Source organism: Temnothorax americanus, unplaced genomic scaffold (genome assembly GCF_048541705.1).
Source record: "Temnothorax americanus isolate GAGA-0224 unplaced genomic scaffold, ASM4854170v1 Scaffold4, whole genome shotgun sequence".
NCBI classification, from domain to species: Eukaryota; Metazoa; Arthropoda; class Insecta; order Hymenoptera; family Formicidae; genus Temnothorax; species Temnothorax americanus.
In genome coordinates this window covers 238,986-258,403 of record NW_027509547.1, presented here as the reverse complement: position 1 = coordinate 258,403, position 19,418 = coordinate 238,986, and the positions used below count along the sequence as shown (strand labels likewise).

Below are 19,418 nucleotides of genomic sequence, written 5' to 3'. Positions count from 1 at the left end.
AAAAACAGGAATAAATATAATTACATTTCTCGCAAAAAACGCAAGGAGAGAAAATAGCTTAGAAAAAGTTCTACGTTTATAATGGTCCGCTGGAGTACCGAGAAAAAAAGAAGACAGTATACGTGTTGAATATGAAGAATAAGCTCAATCTTGAAGATAATTGATGCAAATTATGCTTTTCAATTTTATATATAAAGTGCTATACGAAATTGATGGAAATTGATAAGTATATCAAGCAATAATTGTAAAATAAACAAGGAATATTAAATATTGTCTATTTGTAAAAATTATCTTGTAATATATAAAGAATTGAGTTCTATCGAAGCAGACTCGTTTACATTACGAAGTTTCAATGATCGCGCATAAAGCAACTTTTTGCTTGAACATTAATATCTACGGATGTTGCGTGGATATCCTTGAATCTCGCAAGGAGAGGAATGCAATGTCGTAAAAGTTTGATATTTCGCAGCGATATTAATTGAAACCAGCGTCTATTCGGATTTTTGTAGCAACGAAAACAGAATAATTTGATACGTATATGTCGCGAAACCTATGCAAGGGAATGACCGGTAAAAATATGTTGGCGCTTAAAACCAGCAGGTGTAATAAACGATCGTAACTTATTATTGAAATATATGATTCCTGTTATGATAATATCATTTCGTGCGCCCCATTTACATGCACGTTCTTATAAAAAATTTACAACCAAATGGTTCCTCAATGGATCAATTTAAGAAACCAGACTCTAGGAATAAAAATAATACAGATACACAAAATTCATACAACCAAGTACAAAGATCCGGTTTTTCAATTAAAATCATATTTTTATGTTAAATATTATCAGTGTATGACTGTCATAAAAATTTCCAATAAAAATTTTAATTATGTATTAAAGAAGATCTCAGTTTGCAACAAGGATCAATGCGAGGATCAATGCTACTACTTCGTAACTCATTAGAAAATAATATTTGCAAATTAAGTACGGATCTTTTTTTCGCGCAAAGCAAACACGTGATATACGCACGACCCGACCGATGTATGCATAAAACTCGCGGCATGTAACTGTGCGTTATGTAAATAGCACGCAACGAAATACGTTTTACATGTAAACGTATAGGTGTATCAAGATTTCCGTGGAGTCTCGCGTTACCGCGACACGCCACGTCGCGAAAAAAGAGAGAGAGAGAGAGAGAGAGAGAGAGAGAGAGAGAGAGAGAGAGAGAGAGAGAAAGAGGGGAAGAGGGTGTTAGCAATTCCAGGCTTTTTTGCGGATTATTACGTCCGTAATGTGAGAGCCCTTGAGACTCGCAATACTCGCCGTCGCTCCGGAAATTAACGCGACTCCCTCGAAAATATCTCAAGCCGGACTTCCTCTCGCGATTTCGAGAATTGCTGAGATCGTGCTTTAACTCGCGTGCCTCGAAACATATAACGAGATAAATGATTAAATAAATCGCAAAGATAACATGCACTTGCTTGGGTACGAGATGATAAATGATAAATGATACGTGCAGAGAAAAAGTAAATTTTTAGCGGAGACTAAAACAACATGTATATAGGATAATTTTCTAAAAGTGAAAGGAAAGATTTTTCATTCTTTTAAGTAAATTATACTACGTAACATCTCATTTATATAATCAATTATATATATCAATAAAATGTGCATTTGTCGAAATTTATAGAAATTTTGGGTCAATAAAGTATCTAGCTTTTGAAGTTTTGCGATTACAAAATATACATAATAAGTTATTTTATAACTTGAATAATATATTATTTATTATAACAGCATATTTTTCAATAATTATAATAATAAAATCTTCATATTTCTTTAATCAATATATCACTTGGATAATTTCTTTTTTCTTAGGTCGTTGAATATATTGTCAAGACGCTTACCTACTATTGGTTTAACTAACTGATTGGAAATAAATAATTACAAATACTTTTGAAAGTTTCACTGAAATCCTAAGATCACACCCGTTTTTTCAGAAACCGTTTCTCTTCAGGTCAAATGTCGATATCAAAATAGAACTACCGTTGGCACGAAGCTCGTACGTACGATCGTAAAGGTGGGCAGCCGCGAGAGAGCCGCACATAACGAGAGGCATAAGTGCAAAAGCCCGTCTTGCCATAATCGGTACAGGCGAGTTATACGGCCTGGTTGCCTGTATCTGGAGCGGAAACCGCAGAAAAACGCCACTGAGATCGCGCGCGCACGTATAATCTCATTTCTTCTTGTTCGAAACATTTTTGTAAAAGAAAAAAAAGATTCTTCATCGTTACTGTAATGGTTCATACAAATATCGTCTTCCGCGTATACGTTTCAATTATGGGATTACGTTATATTCAGTTCAGTTGGAACGCTATACAAGCTAAAATAAATAAAATTTATTTCCGGACATCGCGCTTACGCTATACTTTCGCGAGAATGCGAAAATGCTAGTTGCGGTATACAACAAGTTATAGGTGAGTATATATATGTCGAATAGATATATATCTTAATGCTACGTTTCCTTCGTATCGTAAGATTTCAGAAGATCGATCGATGACCATTTGCCTCCCCGATGATCGGGAACCAAACAGTTCGAGGTTCGACCGATCGACGATGACGAAATAATTGATCGTCCGCTCACGTTGGTAATAGGGTACATGAGGGCAAACAAGCGACGATTAATTAACGAGAGAAGAGCGTGCGCACGGACTCCTTTCGGCCGGCAAGAAAACGCGGACAAGCATATATATAATATCTACTTGCCGTCCGGTCAGTCGTTCGGCGTCGTGACCTGGGCGCGAAATTTCCGACTCACCGGCGCGCGGCGCGGTCACCGAAGAAACGAAATCCGCGAAAAATCGCCGATCGGCGGGCCGGGCGCCCTAAGCTAACGGTACTCTCTGACGCGAGCCTCCAAATATTTCTTCGGCCGAGAATCCTCTTGTTGGCTCGTTACCGGTACGCGAGCTCTTTCGTTCGCTGTCTTTTGACGTAACTCGTGCGCGTGCACGATACCGATCTCAAGGTAATTTCTTTAAAATACGACTATCGAATCGTGAACGGAAAATATCTAAATATGCGTAATGCGTATTTCACAATGTTTTGGATACGATAGTCATGATAATGAGGACAGTCGATGATTTGTGCTAATCGTGTGTGTTTTTATGTATGAGACATTAATTTGCTGAATAAAAGACAAAAGAATTTACCAACAGTTCTATCGCTAATAAATCGTCCCTCGTGATTCATTCCCTTCTTACTATTCCACCCGAAAATCACCAATAACGCTACACGATTCGAATCGTAACTCAGACCTCAGACCCGAAACAACGGTACTCCGAGCGTCTCTAAAACTTCGTTGGCGTATTTGCAAATGAAGAAAAAGTGTGCCCACGATCGAGGACACCGGGAGCGAAAGGGTTAAACACCGGGAAGGTAGGTACGAGACACGTATATACATATACGTACATCGAGCAAACAGAAACTCGAGCGGAAAGGATCGTCGACTGAGACTCGTGTCACGTCGCGACCGCAAATCTTTCCCATTTTTTTTTCATTTACAGGTGAGTTCGTGCGTGTCTTACTGGACGTGTGCTCGCTCGCTCGTGAACAACAAAGTTTCGATCGATCGACGCACGTCCTTTCCACGCGATCTCGCGTAGAAATCGATAAATGTCGCGCGCGCACATCGATCACGTATATCTAACCGGAGCGCTCGACTCTTTTGGAGTTAAGAAATCGCTGCGATTTCCTCGATACCCCAGCTCTCGAGACCCAGCGGTCGCTCTTCTCTCTCTTTTTTTCGTTCCCGTCGCCGCGGCGTTTCTCATAACGGATTAGAGAGTCGTAGCTCGGATACTTTTGAGTCAACAGGAGAGTTATCACCTTTATTTCAAAAGTCGTTGGTCAAATGATTCGCGTTAATAGTGAAAATGTTTTAAACATGAGCTCGTTATTGCAGGCTCGATGGAACGCCTGATTAAATAAATCTATATACACGCAAATTGTGAGATTTGGAGAATTAATTAATCCGGAACCAACGCGTAAAAGCCCCTTGCGATAAATCAATTAACTCTCTTACGAAACGGACATTTCATACATTTAATTAAAAATTCTTCGTGCGTAGGAAGATACATTAATTAAAATGGAGATTTTTTTAAGTGATTCATGCTACCCTAAAAAATATGACGTAATATTAAATTGATAAAATTATAACACGATTTTGGAAATACATACACATACCACTGTTTTGTTTCGTCAATCCAAAAAAATTTTGTTTTATGCATCGATGTATGTGTTATAAAAATTTATCGCTATTTTCCTATTTGTGAAATAATAGTTACAGGAACAAAATAACACGCCACACAATATACGATGCACGAGTTAGAATACTAAGCAAGCATATATGACGGTAAAAGGTTAAAATTCAACCGAATCATGTACTATGTGCGAAATCGTTTCGCATGAGAGTTACCAATAATTCCCCATTGTAATTCCCGCACAATGGGCGCTTTTCGACCGTGTCGGCGCGAACGTTGAGATGTATCGCGGCGAGTGAAAGTAGCTCGCCAATGGATATCTCATCAGTCTCTCGTTTTATTCCGCTGTCAACGCACTTAATTAGCGTGAGCTGAAATACAATCCTCGCCGCAATTGTTCAAAAAAATATATATATCACGGGTGCAACGAGCGTTAGCTTTCAAACCTGAGTGCGATAACTGTGATAAGCTTAATTGTCTGTTATCTTTATCTTTATCATTATACAGTAAAGTGATATTCACGAGTACGAGCGGTAGCTCGTGGGACAATAATAGCGTCAGCCCGTAATATACTTTCATCTGAACATTGCTGAGAGCTATAGTTGCAGAAGCATAATCATATAATTCTCTACTAATTGAGAAAGACGGTGCGAGTTTCCACGCTGGAATTTTCTCGTCGCTCCAGTGGACTAATTAATCAGCATCCGCGGCTCGGAGGGTTGAAAAGAAAAACACGTACTCGCGCAATTTTCTCAAATTCCCGCACAATAGGTGCGAATGAAATATTCATAAATGGCGCTATATACGAGAATCGAGAGAGCGGGCTCGCGTCGCGCTCAGTACTTCCAAGTGTGGAAGTTTTCCCACAGTTCCGGTGTACACACAATGCCGAAAGGACGTACGCGCACATCCTGTTGGATACCTTCTTCCGGTCCCCCCCTCTCGCTTACTCTCTCGCGCTTTCCTGGTCCCTCACCTTTGCTTCCCTTTTGTTAGAACTTCTGTGTATGTACGTGTGTATGCTACTAGCAACGAAATAATCTTCTTGCTCGTTCTGGTTCGTAAATTTCGAGGAATCATGCTCCGTCGAGGAAGACACGTACCGCCTTGCACGTGCGAAATCGAAAGTGATCTAAAAGATCAAACAGATCAAGCTTTGTGCAAGTTAATGTGGACAAAAATCAATTTTCCCGACGCTAACTTTTTGCTTTTGCATCTCACAGAAATGCTATGAAATTTTCTGTTTAAATAATATAGAATACATTTATTGAAAACGAGAACTTTTAGCATTTTAACGCTGACAAGTTCTTTCTTTCTCCCTTATAATATTATTGTTAGTGATTTGAAAGATTACGTGACATAGTTTTGATAGCATATTGTTACCGTCACGAAAAAATAATTTTTCTACTTAATTTTTCTAGTCACTTAAAATAGTCTTTAGATTCGATTTATAAGTTTATAAATTCGCGCGGTAATTCCCGAAAATCGCGTTGCTCGAATGCCTAAATAACCGATGTAAAAATGTCATGTTCGGTCGCACAAAGTCAACGCGACAAATGCGTTACAATGGTGCGCGACAGGTAATTTCGTTTCGTAACGGACTTACGTCAGCACGAACGCACGGTTCTCGCTTTCGAGCGAGCTGGTTTTTGATTGACCGACGTTCACAGTTTCCAATGAAAAATACGACACACGAACAATAAGCGTAACGTCTTAATGGAAAAACGAGAGACTCTGCTTATGGCAGTGGCGCCTTGTCGAACGTTTGCTCGTCTCTCTCTTTCTTGACGAAGAAAGAGAAAAAAGGGGACACCCCATGAAATAAACGACACCGCAAGGTACACGCGTAGCTTGAAATTACGTCCGTATGACATACTCCTCGTACAATGGACCCCTATTTTTAACGTCCCTTAGACCACCCTGTCACGTCGTGCCTTGCCTACAAAGACGACAGCTGGTGCGAGTCTCTTATCCCACCATTAGAAATGGAAAACGTACGTAACGTAATACGGGCGAAGTGAATAATGCATTTTCGACATAAAAAAATATAATAAAAATTTCTTTTTCAATTGTACGTTTACATCCGGTGTTCTTATTCTAGCGACTGTATATACACTAGTATAACTATTGTAACTCTGAGGCATACGAAACTTTTTGCGTTTTGCTCCCTCTTTTTACGTAAAGTAACCCAAAGAAGATTGCTTTCGCTATGTGAAATTCGCTGATTGCTGTGAGAAAAGCAAATACAGGCTCACGAGTCGCACAGGTGCACACGTCCGCGTTGGCGCCCGAGGGGGGAAAAGAGACGAGAACCAGCAAAGTCGGAATTGCGCAAAGGCAGCAGCGGCAGCAGCGCCGTGAAATTCCCGTCCAAGGACAAGGCGTTTCCGAGCCGTTGATCAGCGCAGCCGATCGAGAAACGTTTAATGGGTCACGCAGCGAGTTTCGGGTTAGTCTCATGTCGTGCTGCGCGATGAAAAAACAGGGTCACTTCGACCGATATCACGAAGTGACACCGATCGCCGATACACGGCTGCTTCTTCTTCCAGTCTCGATCTTATGAAAGTACATCGTTTGGGGCAATGCGGAACCGGCGACAAAGATCCGCTTTCCCGACAAGGATTGACAATTGGATAAGCTTAGAGTTTAATTATATATTCACTTTTTCGCATCGCATTATTTTCAATATTATAAAAAAATTATATTAAAAAATTGCAACAAATTTTCTTTGAAAAAATCGCGTTTGTATAAATCAATTACCAAAAACAGATGAAAGTCTAAAACTCAGACTTCTCTGTAAAAGTTGAAATTAGTATTATATATTGTGAAAATAATCAATGAAGTGATCAATAAAGTTTCAAAATTTCTCGCTGGTTGCTGCTCTCCTCTCATTCTTCCGCGATAATTTTTGTATTCTTTCAAACGATAGGAACTTCGCTCCGATGGGAACTGAATGAGGGGATCAAAGGTCTCTCCTCTGGATCTCCTGAGGAGGGGCATAAATCATGTTCCCGTGAAAAAGCATACCGAGACGGGGACAAAAAAAGAGACGGACTAAGAAAGGACAGAGGGGGGGGGGGAGAAGAAAGGTGGAAACGCGCGCTATTCGTGCATGTAAGATTCATCGCGGTCGTGTCGTGAAGCGACGAGGAGGGAGGTTGCTGGGAGAGAAAGCAACCCTCTCGAGCGTCACATAAATACCGGTATCGAACATACTTAAATGTACACGCATTTCTCGCGCCCAGTCTCTTTCTCGAAACATCCCAACGTGGACGTCTTCCACAACCAATCCCCCCCTCTCTTCTCCCTCTCTCTTTCTTTTCTCCCTTACCGCGAACATCTCTTCCTCCGCTCAATGCGATCTGCCCGAGTTGATTCGGCATTGTCATGCAAATTCAACGCGCAGATTCGAGTCGCGCGGGATTTCTCTAACGCGACATGCCCCGCGATTGCACGTGCACAGAGAACTTACACGTCTCGTTCTCTACCTCGTCCTTTCGATATCATCACCGCAGCGTTGATTAAATTAATCTCGAGTTGTACCGACCACTCTTGAGACGAATGCTATTTTGACTGAGCGAACATTGTGTACGCTTCACATATTTTTTTGGCTAAATAAGATTGAAAATAAATGAAAGCAGAAACGCAGAGATCGTATAAGATTCCTATTTGTTTTTAGAGAATATATAGATTTACAAATTTTCATCAAATACGATTCTTCATGAGATATAAAATATAAAAGAAAGAAATATCCTCTGCATTCCCTTTTAACGTTTTATATCTTTCATTTACTAGTGGTATATTATTGTATGAATATGTGTAATGGAGAATAAGAGAATGCAGACACTCTGCGAGTAAAATACAAACCGACATATTTCACTCGTAATACGTGTTTCTTGTCTTATTATATCTTTATAGAGTAATGCACAATAAATAACAAATATCTCCATGTGTTTCTCGAAAGAAAAGACTGGAACATTGCTTTCGTTCTCCTCTCGTATCACTCGCGCTTATCATGCGCTTTAACTTTCAACAATGCTAGTATATATGTCCCGACTCACCTACTTACATTCCGCTTATGATCCCATACATTCAGAATATAATAAATAATTAGTACTACAAAATATATAAATTTCTACGAAAAATAATTGAACTTCTATAAGAATTTTATAAGACCCTTTATCCGCGCGCGTTTACGAATATTTGAAGCAATTGTTGCACGATTATTCGAGCCTAATGTACGAGTTACAAAATCATCAATACAATAATGTTAGTGCTACGTTTATTTCCTGCTCATCTCTTCATACTCTCTAAAAGAATGAATGGGATCTTATTGTATTTCGGATGCGATTAATAATCGTGGCGCGTTTTCTCCACAAGATCTCATATGCATCTCTGCGCTCCGAATGAGCGCGTGCGCGTGCGCGTGCACGTGCGCATCACTCCGGCTTAACATTTGAATACGCACGTAGGTTTGTGACCCGGTCGAATCAACGGCATATCGGCGCGGCCATAATCAGACGACATTGTGCGACTGTAGATTATGGGGTAGAGAGAGGACTGCGAGCAAGACCCGGTTTGCCAGCTACACGAATGTATAAGTAATGGATCTAAGAGACGACCTCGCTCTCTCGCTCCTTTCGTGATGTAGGATTTTGTCGATTTGGTTTTTGTACTGTTCCACTCCGCAATCTCCACACCTGTCGGCCAAAAATTCAACCACGAAAAATCTAGGAGCGGGGAAGGAGACGAAAAATTCTCATAGAGTTATTTATAGATAACTCATGCATACAAATGTTAATGCCAGGCGAGTGCTTGAAAAGCCATTCAGTAGCAAAAGAACAGAATTAATCGGGTATTAAAATGAATTATGGGCGTCGCCGTCGGGCACGCTCTGAGATACCGTGCATCTATAAAGCTCGATCATGAATAGAAATAGAACATAAAGTATATGTATTCGTAAATATTTCCATTTTCGCTCAACAGTATCGAACGGAATTGTGTTTCACAAACTTTTAATAATTCAATAAATATTCATCAAATAACTTAAAACTTAAATGGGTATTTTTGTAGTAATTTCGATCGCGAGATCCGAGGCGAGATCACATGCAATTAAATAAAAAATAAAATATCATAAATCTAAAAAATTAGTTCGCAAAAATTTCTAAATTTCCATAATCTATAACGCGAAAAATAATTAATGTTACGTTTATAGTATAAATAAAAATTTGATTCAAGTTGGTCCGTAAATAAAAGAAGAAGGCGAACAATTTCTAAAACGCCTTGGTAGAAGGCACGAAGCGAGTTTTGCATTATGTGCGCGAGCGACGCCGCGCGCCGTGTAAGTACAAGCACGAGGAACGCGATCGCGAATACGCGGATACTGGCCGCGAGAGACATGTCGGAGATGTATCTGGCGGCGATATTGCGCTGGGGCTACCCGCGGCGCATCGTTCGCGCGATCGATGGATCATCGATCGGCGCGGCGGCTCGCGAAGAATCAGCGGGTGGGTGCATCGCCGCGCTATGCAACACTCGACGCGTGCGCGAATGCACGCGCGCGTCCCACGTACGTACAAAACGGATTATTGGACGCGCGAAGGATATATGGGCGCGCGTCCGATGCAATAAAGGCGATAACGGTCATTATTATTGGCGGGTTACGTTCCTCAGAACCTACCAATCGCCTAGCTCGCAAGATAGGCACACGTCCGATCTCGATCGCGAAATAGTGAACTTTGATCGTCGTCACGCGTATCACAAAGAAGAAAAGAATATTATATGCTGGTACCATTTTTTTTTTTTAAGGAAAATGCGAAAATATATTGGCATCTTATTATTGATGGACCTCTAAGATTTGACAAGGTTTTGAAAGAAGCGAAGCTTTCCGATTGTGTGGAGAAGATATAAGCTTTCAAGTCTTTAAATATTTACCACCAAAAATCAAAAGAAACTTCCATCATGAAAACAAATATAAAATCCTCATAAAACTTTCTCTTAAGCGCCATGATAAAGAATAAACAGAATAAACATATACAAATTTTGTAATCCTATATAGCATGCCTATAAGGCGTGTAACGTTCGTCGGATAGACATTTCTGGCTAAACAGAGTGTCGAGAATATATTCGATTATCGTCATATAGCGCCGCAATTCCGTGACATGCTAACGAGTAATCCAGCTTACCAAACGAAGATCGACGGCACCCAAAGCACGTGCGTTCTTGCCGCGGCGGAGAGGACCGCAGGGGGTAAAAGCAACTCTCGCGGTATATCCCGTAGGTGTTTGCAAACAATGGCGAGGAATCATCCTCGGACTATTTCGACATACGCTTGGAACGACGCGCTTGTAATATGACGCAGGGTGTGCCTCAAATGAGCGTATATACTTATCCGACAGGCGGCAAGAAAGAAGCGGAGGCACTTTAGCCGCGATCGGCGTCCTACGACGGAAAGCGTGTCTAATTTCTCGTGCGAGAACAAATCGTCTTGTCTTGATGCAATTGTGCATTCCAACATCATCAGAGAATTGACGAAAGAAGGAGGAGCGTAGTATCGATTAGTAACGTTCGAGCAAAAGGTCGAATGTAATACAAATTAAAAAAAAAAAAACATTAATAAAAGTATTAAATTAAACAATAATCAATGATAGTATTTAAAAATACAACTGTATAAATTTCTATTAGTAATTTTTGATAGAACAGATCGCATAGGATCGAATGCTTATATGGTAGACTCGATAGTTGGGCGCGTTTTGCAACGTCGATTAGCGTCTGCGAAATTAAATGTATCATTCGACGAGATCGAAGATCTTGATTTCATATTGGTATTAGAACCAAAGGGGAGAAGGGGAATACAAGATCGACACTAATACAGCTCTTAAGTAACCGCGCGGGATCGAGATATCGATCGTCTTTATCGGCACGGACTCGTTCGTTCGCTCGCGGCTCTCGTCCTGCACACGCTCGTTCGTCCGCTCGCGTGGCACGCAGAAACCGATGGCATTCATTGCGTAACGAGGCACTTACCGCAAATCAAACTAATGGCCAATAAAACACTCGCTCTAAAATCGCATCGAGAGGCACGCCTGGATTCATCCGGAATTCCTGCGCGGGCACCGACATCGTGTTATTAACGTTTAAGTAGCGGGATGAGTTAGGTATTCGCGATGCTATTTATTTCATAGTGGCGTTATTAGCGGCTCGATAGCGTATCGAGAGAGATTTCCTCGTATGAACTGGATTTAATACGAGCACTCTGCTGTAGAGTTGTAAAACTGTATCACAGCACCATATGAGAACACTGTGTATAACGCAACGTCCTATTAAAGTCGTAACTTTCGCATTGATAAGCTATTTTACCGGATTACACATGTGAAATATAAATTCACATATTATATATTTCCTATTATGAATTATTGATAGAGCGCAAATCTACCTATCATGAATACATGCGTATACTTTACGATCGCGACGGTCGCTTATTTAAAAGTAAAAGGCGAACGCGAATTGCAAATGCCCTTCAAGGTTGGCGACCTGCGTTCCGCCGCAATGTCAGCCGTATAATCCAAAAGATTTATTCAATAACTGTGCACGAAAGTATCCTTGAGGCTCATTTTACGCGTGGAAGAGAATAATTAAATATTGAAAATGAATGAACCGGTGAACGCAGCGTGCTGCCCACCTTTTGCGAGCGCATGTGCGTCGATTCTCACAACATATCGCGCGAGATACGTATTAGTAAGCAGATTGAAATCGCATCGTCGCGTCGAGAGAGAAAGAAAGAGAGAGAAAGAGAGGGAGCAGCGTGAACCGCTACTTTTACGTTTCCTAGTAAGAAAACAATGCCTCGTGTCGCGATTAATGAAACAACGAGAGATATCGGTCTTCCATCGGTTTCGCAGCTTGTTACCGCGAACATGCCTCGCTCGATCTTCATACCGATCCTCGAGAGTTCCTTTCATATGCTTCCTGTATTAACTTTAGATTTAATCCCAGAATTTTTCGAAGGTGATTATGGTTACAACCAAGATTAATTAACAAACGAAAAGAAATATTTTTTATGTAATATCATTAATCAATCTCGCAACGTTAAATTAATTCAACTACCAACTGCTAGGGTGCGATTATAAATTTGAAAACCATCGCATCCACTCAGGCGTAAAACAATCAAAAAAATTCTTCTCGTTCATGTTTAAATAGGAAAAAAAAATTAAAACTCATCCAGCCAGTCATATTATTAATCGAGAACCGGTACATAAGATTATTAAGTAACAATCTTAGGTATGTACCGCCAGACACTTAAATCGAAATATATTGACACTGATTAATTGCCGTCAGAGTTGAGAAGGGAGAAACAAAAAGTAAGATATCGATCCGAGGCATTTATCCGGCAGCTATGGCGGCCTTTATCAATTGAAATCGCGTTTTACGAGAGAGTCAAACACTCACGACTGACTGACCGTTCGTCGACGAGAGAATGACGATCGCGATGTATAATTGTTAATTATCTCGACACGATCGTCCGAGGCGAACCGGCAATTTCGCATTGACACGCTCGACACGCAATGTGCAACGCTTGTGTATGGAGAATCTTTCTCGCCTTTTACTCTCGACGACTTCTATTTCAAAGGCAAAAAAGAACATTTACGTGATATCGAAAAGATATGTAATCGCATTACATTCTGATTAAATTCTATGTAAAATAAAGTCAAGAAAGAATTGCCTTTGAAATTGACATCGTCCACGCATTACACTATCCATATTAAAATTCATATTAGAATTTTACAATATGAATTATGTGTACTAAAATATTTTCAGAAAATCTAGTAAAATTTTCTACAAACTTTCTCAAAAGAGGACAAATATATGGAGTAATATTATACGAAAGTATATCATATATTGTCGAGAGAAATTATTGTGAATGTGCTAGGAGATAACGGTGTCATCGAGATTTCTCTCGAGTCACTAGGCCACCTTGTTTTCATCCACTTTTCCTTGTAGGCCGCTATACCGCCCGTTTTCTCGGAAGAGGTCGAGGATCTTTGACATCGCTGTTGTCGCGATATTATGCGCAAAGGACAGAAAAGCGAAATGCGGGTGACTCAATGTCGACGTTGTCAAGACCTCGTTTCCGCTGCATTAGACTGATGAGGAACGATGACCCATAGTGGATTATTTATTAAATATCGAAAACGGTTTATATATATATATATATATATATATATATATATATATACTTTTCGGAATAATAGCACGATCAACATCAGCTTCGAGAAAACATTCGTTAATTATCGAAAACTTGTTTAGAAACAAGTTACAACCGCTTATAGAAGTAGCACGCTCGTCAATTAGCCATATAATTATTAAAAATAACCTCGCTGATTAATAAATAAAAAATAATTCCATTGTCATGCGCAATTAGTCTTTTTAGTTTGAACGCAATCGACAACAATCTTTATGATATAGCGTTAAAATATTTCCAGTATTTTCTTATCATACAGTTACACGTACTTCTGAAACACAACATTTGTATCTAGATTTAGTTATGATAAAGAGAAAAGTCTTCAGAAGATAACGACATGCCTTTTTTGGTTTTCAAAGAAACATACTTAGTGCATTACCGTTATCGTAATTAATCTAAAAATTAAGTCATTGCAAATTTTATGTATACTTATTTTCTATCGTCGCGATGATGTGTATCTTGATAAATAATATTTTAGAGAAATGCGATTGGAAAAGAAAATAAAGTTACAATATCTCGTACAATTACCGCGACAGAAAGAATGATGATTTTTTATCGAATCTTATGGCGCGACCACTTACACGAGTTTCAGTTCCAGTTTCAACATAAGCGAGCCAAGTTATTGTATAAGTACGCTTATTCGATCCACGCGCTCGGTGCATACGCGATTTGGCCCGCATACTCAATCCATGCCCCACTGATCGATCTCCTTATCCATACCTCATCCCCCCCCCTCATCCCCCTTCTTTCTCGTCAATCGCGCTCCTATTACGCATTATAAAGCACGCATCAAAGAAAATGCGGCCCGATTACGACGCCGCCGAGTTTCGCACGAAAGCTGTGGGAGTACCACGGAATTGAATTATGAGAGAACCCCCGAAGAGAAAAAGATCGTATCTATCTTCTCCATAACGAAAGAATGGAGCCCCCGATGATATTGCATCTCCTAACGGAGCGTGCGTCGCGCTAGCGAGGGAGATGAGGCGCATTATATCGTAGAATTGTTTCGCGTCAATAGAGTCTCCACGTACAGTTTTCTCGACAGTACTGTTACATACTACGCGTCCATTACGAAAACCGCTTGCCTCGTCATGGAAGATGTATCTTTATCGCCCATGAGATGCGATGCATTCATCAATAAAAAATTATCACGCAGAAACGGAAGCCAATCATTTTCAAAGAAAATTACGATTTTTTTATCGCATTATACCAATTAGTTGCACTTATATCTTTTGAAATAATTGCGGAAATATTCCTTCCGTAACGATGACGTCGGCGTTCTACGATTACGATAACATCATCAGATAGAATAAAAAAATATTTCTCTTAAAAACAATTTCGGTCTACTTAACACTTCATTTCACCTGTTTTAAATACGTGCCGAGAAGTATATTCGTGTCGTAATCGTAAACGCGAGGGATATGACGTGGCTGAAGAATGAAAGTATTTTAATGAGGCCTCCCGAGAGAAGCTGGGTCTCGGACGGGACTTAAATCGCTCGAAAGCCACTCGACAAGGACACTCAGTAAACTGAATTAAATAGATCAAAGTATGAGCTAAACAAGCGCAAATGAGGTAAAGGGCTTCGTGTCAAGTAGCGTTTGAACCCGAGTGACCAAATGCCGAAAGAATCTCATTTAAGAACAAGAAAACGGAGGTGTGGCGTGTACTTAGCTTATCTAACGTACTAAATCTGATGAGTGTAATTAGGACAAAAGTACTTTTTGCCATAAAACAAAAATGCATTTGTAAAAACTCGTATGTCAAATTGTCGAGCTTGAACGATAAGTTAGTTTGTTGAAATAAATAAATATTAATATATGTGTTTAAATAATACATATAGTAAAACTTGATAGACGAAAAAGAAAGATCAACAATTTGTATAAAATTCATTTGCAAGCTATGTTTTAAAAATTAATTTTATAATTCTTGTATATAAAACATAGGTCTCGTTTCACGTCACTTTTGATGCTACAACTTCAATTTTTGTGAAATGAGTTCTCGATAAACCAGTAATCTATGAAACAAGTAGAGTACTGAAAAATTTCTCTGGTTCGTCAAATCAGTTTCTCTTTGTTCAAACAAAATGTACTTCGAGAGAAATCGAAATGCTTATTTAAACGGTAAAGTGACGGAAATATTACGAAATCGTGTAAACGCGGCTGTCTCGGAAAAAATATCATAGCGCTATAGTGCTAGTTTATCTCGAGAAATTTCTCTCGTCCTATTCAATAAGTTCTCAGCAGGTGCGTGAGGTGCAAGGTGCATCAATCGCAGCCAAAATGAGAAAGTTACATTATTAATGAGTATGGGAGATACTTCGCGGCTGACATAGAAAGTTTGCGGTGTCGATCTTTCGACCTTACGATTACTAATGGCGTGTTAAAAATCAAATTTGCATGAAAGTGTATGTAAAATTATTGTATTTAACACCTGCGAGATGTGCTAAATTGCGTCGCATTTCTGCGAAACGAGAAAGAAACGCGCTGCAATAAAGAGAATATATACTGTTCAAGTCCATTAGTTTACGATGTTGCAAATCATATCTAGCTGCGAGATCATATCATCATATGTAGCCTCAATTCGTTATTTCGTAAGATTTTACTCGTTACTGTCACTACAAGGTTAAGAATTTAATTAGTTAATTAGTTAAGAAACCTACCATGCTCCCATAAATACGCGGATTTCAAATATATCAGTGGCGAGCGGAATTAAAGTCACAGAACAAGAAACCACCACAAATTTAATTACCACAATTACCGTGACCAAGATAGCGTAAGCCGGAATTTTCTCAACAGTTAACAGCTAGCTACGGAGTAGGAAGTCGGACAAGTGACAACGGAGGGCATTTACTTCCTCGAGACGGAACGTAATAATCGTTCAAATCTCGTACAACCTGCTCGCGTATATGTCGCATTTCCGTTACAAATGCAACAAAAAAAAACAAAAAAGAAAAAGAAAAACAACGAACACGATTAATTCAAGTAAAACGGTCGATCTACACTGAAATTACTCAATTGGTCCGCTCGAATGGACAGGTACGTCTATAGATAAGTACGTCGAGCCGTGTATACTGATAAGACGATTCGAAGACAAACACAGTTTTGAATCGGATATCTATGACTCACGTGAGTGGCACACCGCATATTGCACCGCGCATAGTGATGCGCGATGCAGAAATATTTGTTATCTGCGTAAGCATTAATCGTCCCAGGCGATGCGGATGGAAATGAATATCGGCATGTTGAATCTCGCGAGAGGATCTTAGCGTTGTTGTTACAGCATTATGATAATTGAACTCTGAAGTCTGATGACGAAGAGAAGAGTCTTGAATATCCTACTTGTATTGTTTTCACATTTTCATATTTTTAAATATTCGAAGAGACAACTTGTGGATCACAGAATGAAAATCTTTAAACTTTAAAATTTTCGACGCTTAAGAAATTTGAATTACAAGTCCTAAAGTTCTAAATTCTATATTGCAAGTACAAGACATTCTCAATCGTTTTACTAGGTTCACAACCAAACAATAATTAATTGGACGCAACGCATTCGCACAATTTTATTCATAAGATCGGTATGTCACGCGAATCGTTACGAGTTACGATAAAAATTATGCTCGTCCGTGCAACGTGTTTGCCTTACAAGTGAGTGCAAATTGCATAACTGTCTTTCGAGGAATATTCCGGTTCGGTGATAAACAACGTACGCAATTAAGTATAAACAAGCAACTTGCGAAAAAAGTCGCGATGTAATGTCAAACCGCGAATGCATTCAATGCATGTACCGACGACGCACTCCGAAATTATTCCGTGAGATATATCGCGAATGGATCTCGTATAATAGTAAAGCTTGGTGTTAATTGCAGTAGTGTCGAGTACCTTTGAGTGCCGCAATAACTAGGATAGCGATCGACCAGGCCGAAACTTCCTGCTGACGATTTAGCGTCTCGTCTCTCTGTGCAATTCTATTGTTTTATTTTTCTTTCGCTCTATACGCGATCCGCGTTCTCTCGCGAGAAGAGCTGACTCTAACGCGTTCTAGGAAGGATCAAGGACGCGCAAGAGGAATTCATCCAACAAAGAGCAAAAAGAATGTCATGGACGAAATGCTTTATAATGGATCGTTTTAAGATCTGCATATGGAACACGCGGTAAATAAGATTTAATAAATCCGCTGTCGCGCGACTTCAAATGAAAACAACAAGATGTTGTGTTGATTCGGAATTTGAACACCTTAAATTCCTGAGAAGAGACGGTGAAAAGATCGCGAATTTGTCTGTATAAACATGACATATTGGTTTTTGCAAAATAAACTTGAAATTAAGACAAGACGGAATAAAAATGAAGAGTAATGTAATGTAAAATACAAATGTATAAATATGAAAATTAACACGTCCTCCTTTTCTTGTCCTAAACGTAAGGAATATTTTTAATGGTCAAAAAATATATTCTTAACGGATATTTTTTGCTTTTCACGTATTAAATAAAAAAATTACCGTGCTCTTTTCTCTTTTCAAGTAATATGATTTTCTTCGAAATCTCAAAACGCATCGCGAATGTCAAGGACGGCGAGTGTCATAACTCTTTCGTTCCAAGGATTGAAAAGGGATCGTGAAAAAAAAGTCGAGACGAGCCTTTCGCGCAGGACATGCCTCGTAAAGAACGAGAGCTTATACGGTGGACACCCCTGCCGCGATTTTCATATTCACAATTAGCATTTTTTCTGCCCCGTCCATCCTTTCAGTCGCGATGAACAATGGCCGAAGGGGGGAAACTGACATCTGTGGACACGCGAATCGCCGGAATCCCGCGCATAGATTTGTTCCGCCGCGCCGTGAAGATTCCCCGTTCTGACGTTAAATTATTACAACGAGTTATGGAGATCTGTCTACTCGCCGCCGTTGTTAATGGACACGCGCTGGACACCTAAACTGCTCGCTGACACCTAAACCCTCGCATTAACATACCAAAAAGCAACGCTCGATTTGTATTATAGGCTATAGCGAGATAGACGTTTGGCATTCGTGACGAATGCACGTAAAAGTGCACAAATTTTTTACCAATTTTTTTAACGGAACAGCTTAATCATCAACTGTGTTTGATTAGAGCAAACAAAAATATAAATCATGTCATCATATTAAAAAAAACAATTTATAAAACATATTGCATCCGACTAAATCGTTTATATCTCGAGACGAGAGGGAGAGAGAGGGAGGGGGAGAGAGAGAGAGAGGGGGGAGAGAGAGAGAGAGAGAGACAGAGAAAAAGGCTTTATGTTAATCAGGTATTTAAGAATAAGTTTCTAAAATAAAAACGAGTATCGATAACCTAAAGAGTTATATACATAATTGAATATAAATTTATTTAAAAAAGCAACTAAAAGCTGTAGCACACAGAGCATTCGCGTTCGTAAATGTCTTATGGAGAAGATGAAACATGTCCTACATTTGCAAAGAAAGATTGATATGACGCATCGTGCGAGAAGAACGAAACAAGCGTTTTACGATAGAACGAGGCTCTCACGACACAGAAAGGCGTAACGTTCCTTTTTAACGGATTCTTTGTAATCGTGGTCGTCAAATCTCCGAACGGGAGAGCAGCTCTTTTTACCACGATGCCAGAGATGACGTCTCATACATTTACAATCGGTGTCAGATCCACGTTCCTTACCGGTCATAGGAACTGGACGATAGCGGCTTGATTCAGAGCTTCGGAATGTCCGCGGACAGTCCGTATACCAGTAGAAAACCTTCGGGCCAACGGAGCTCCCTTATAGAGTCACTTTTCGACGGATATGGGTTTTTAGTCACGTCTGTTGAACGGTGCTTACGTCCGCGCGAAACGAGATTAATCCTTTGCGTACATAACGCTCACGCGAAATATCCAGATGTGTCTTTTTAATTTTTACATTCTTCTGGGTTAAT

The 19,418-nt window shown here is 39.8% G+C and overlaps 1 protein-coding gene across 3 annotated transcripts in view; it reads right to left on the bottom strand.

Annotated features, from left to right (window-relative positions):
* LOC143902529 (uncharacterized) overlaps nucleotides 1-19,418 on the bottom strand; it is a 183,706-nt gene that overhangs the window by 67,945 nt on the left and 96,343 nt on the right. The gene's annotated exons all lie outside the window — the stretch shown is intronic.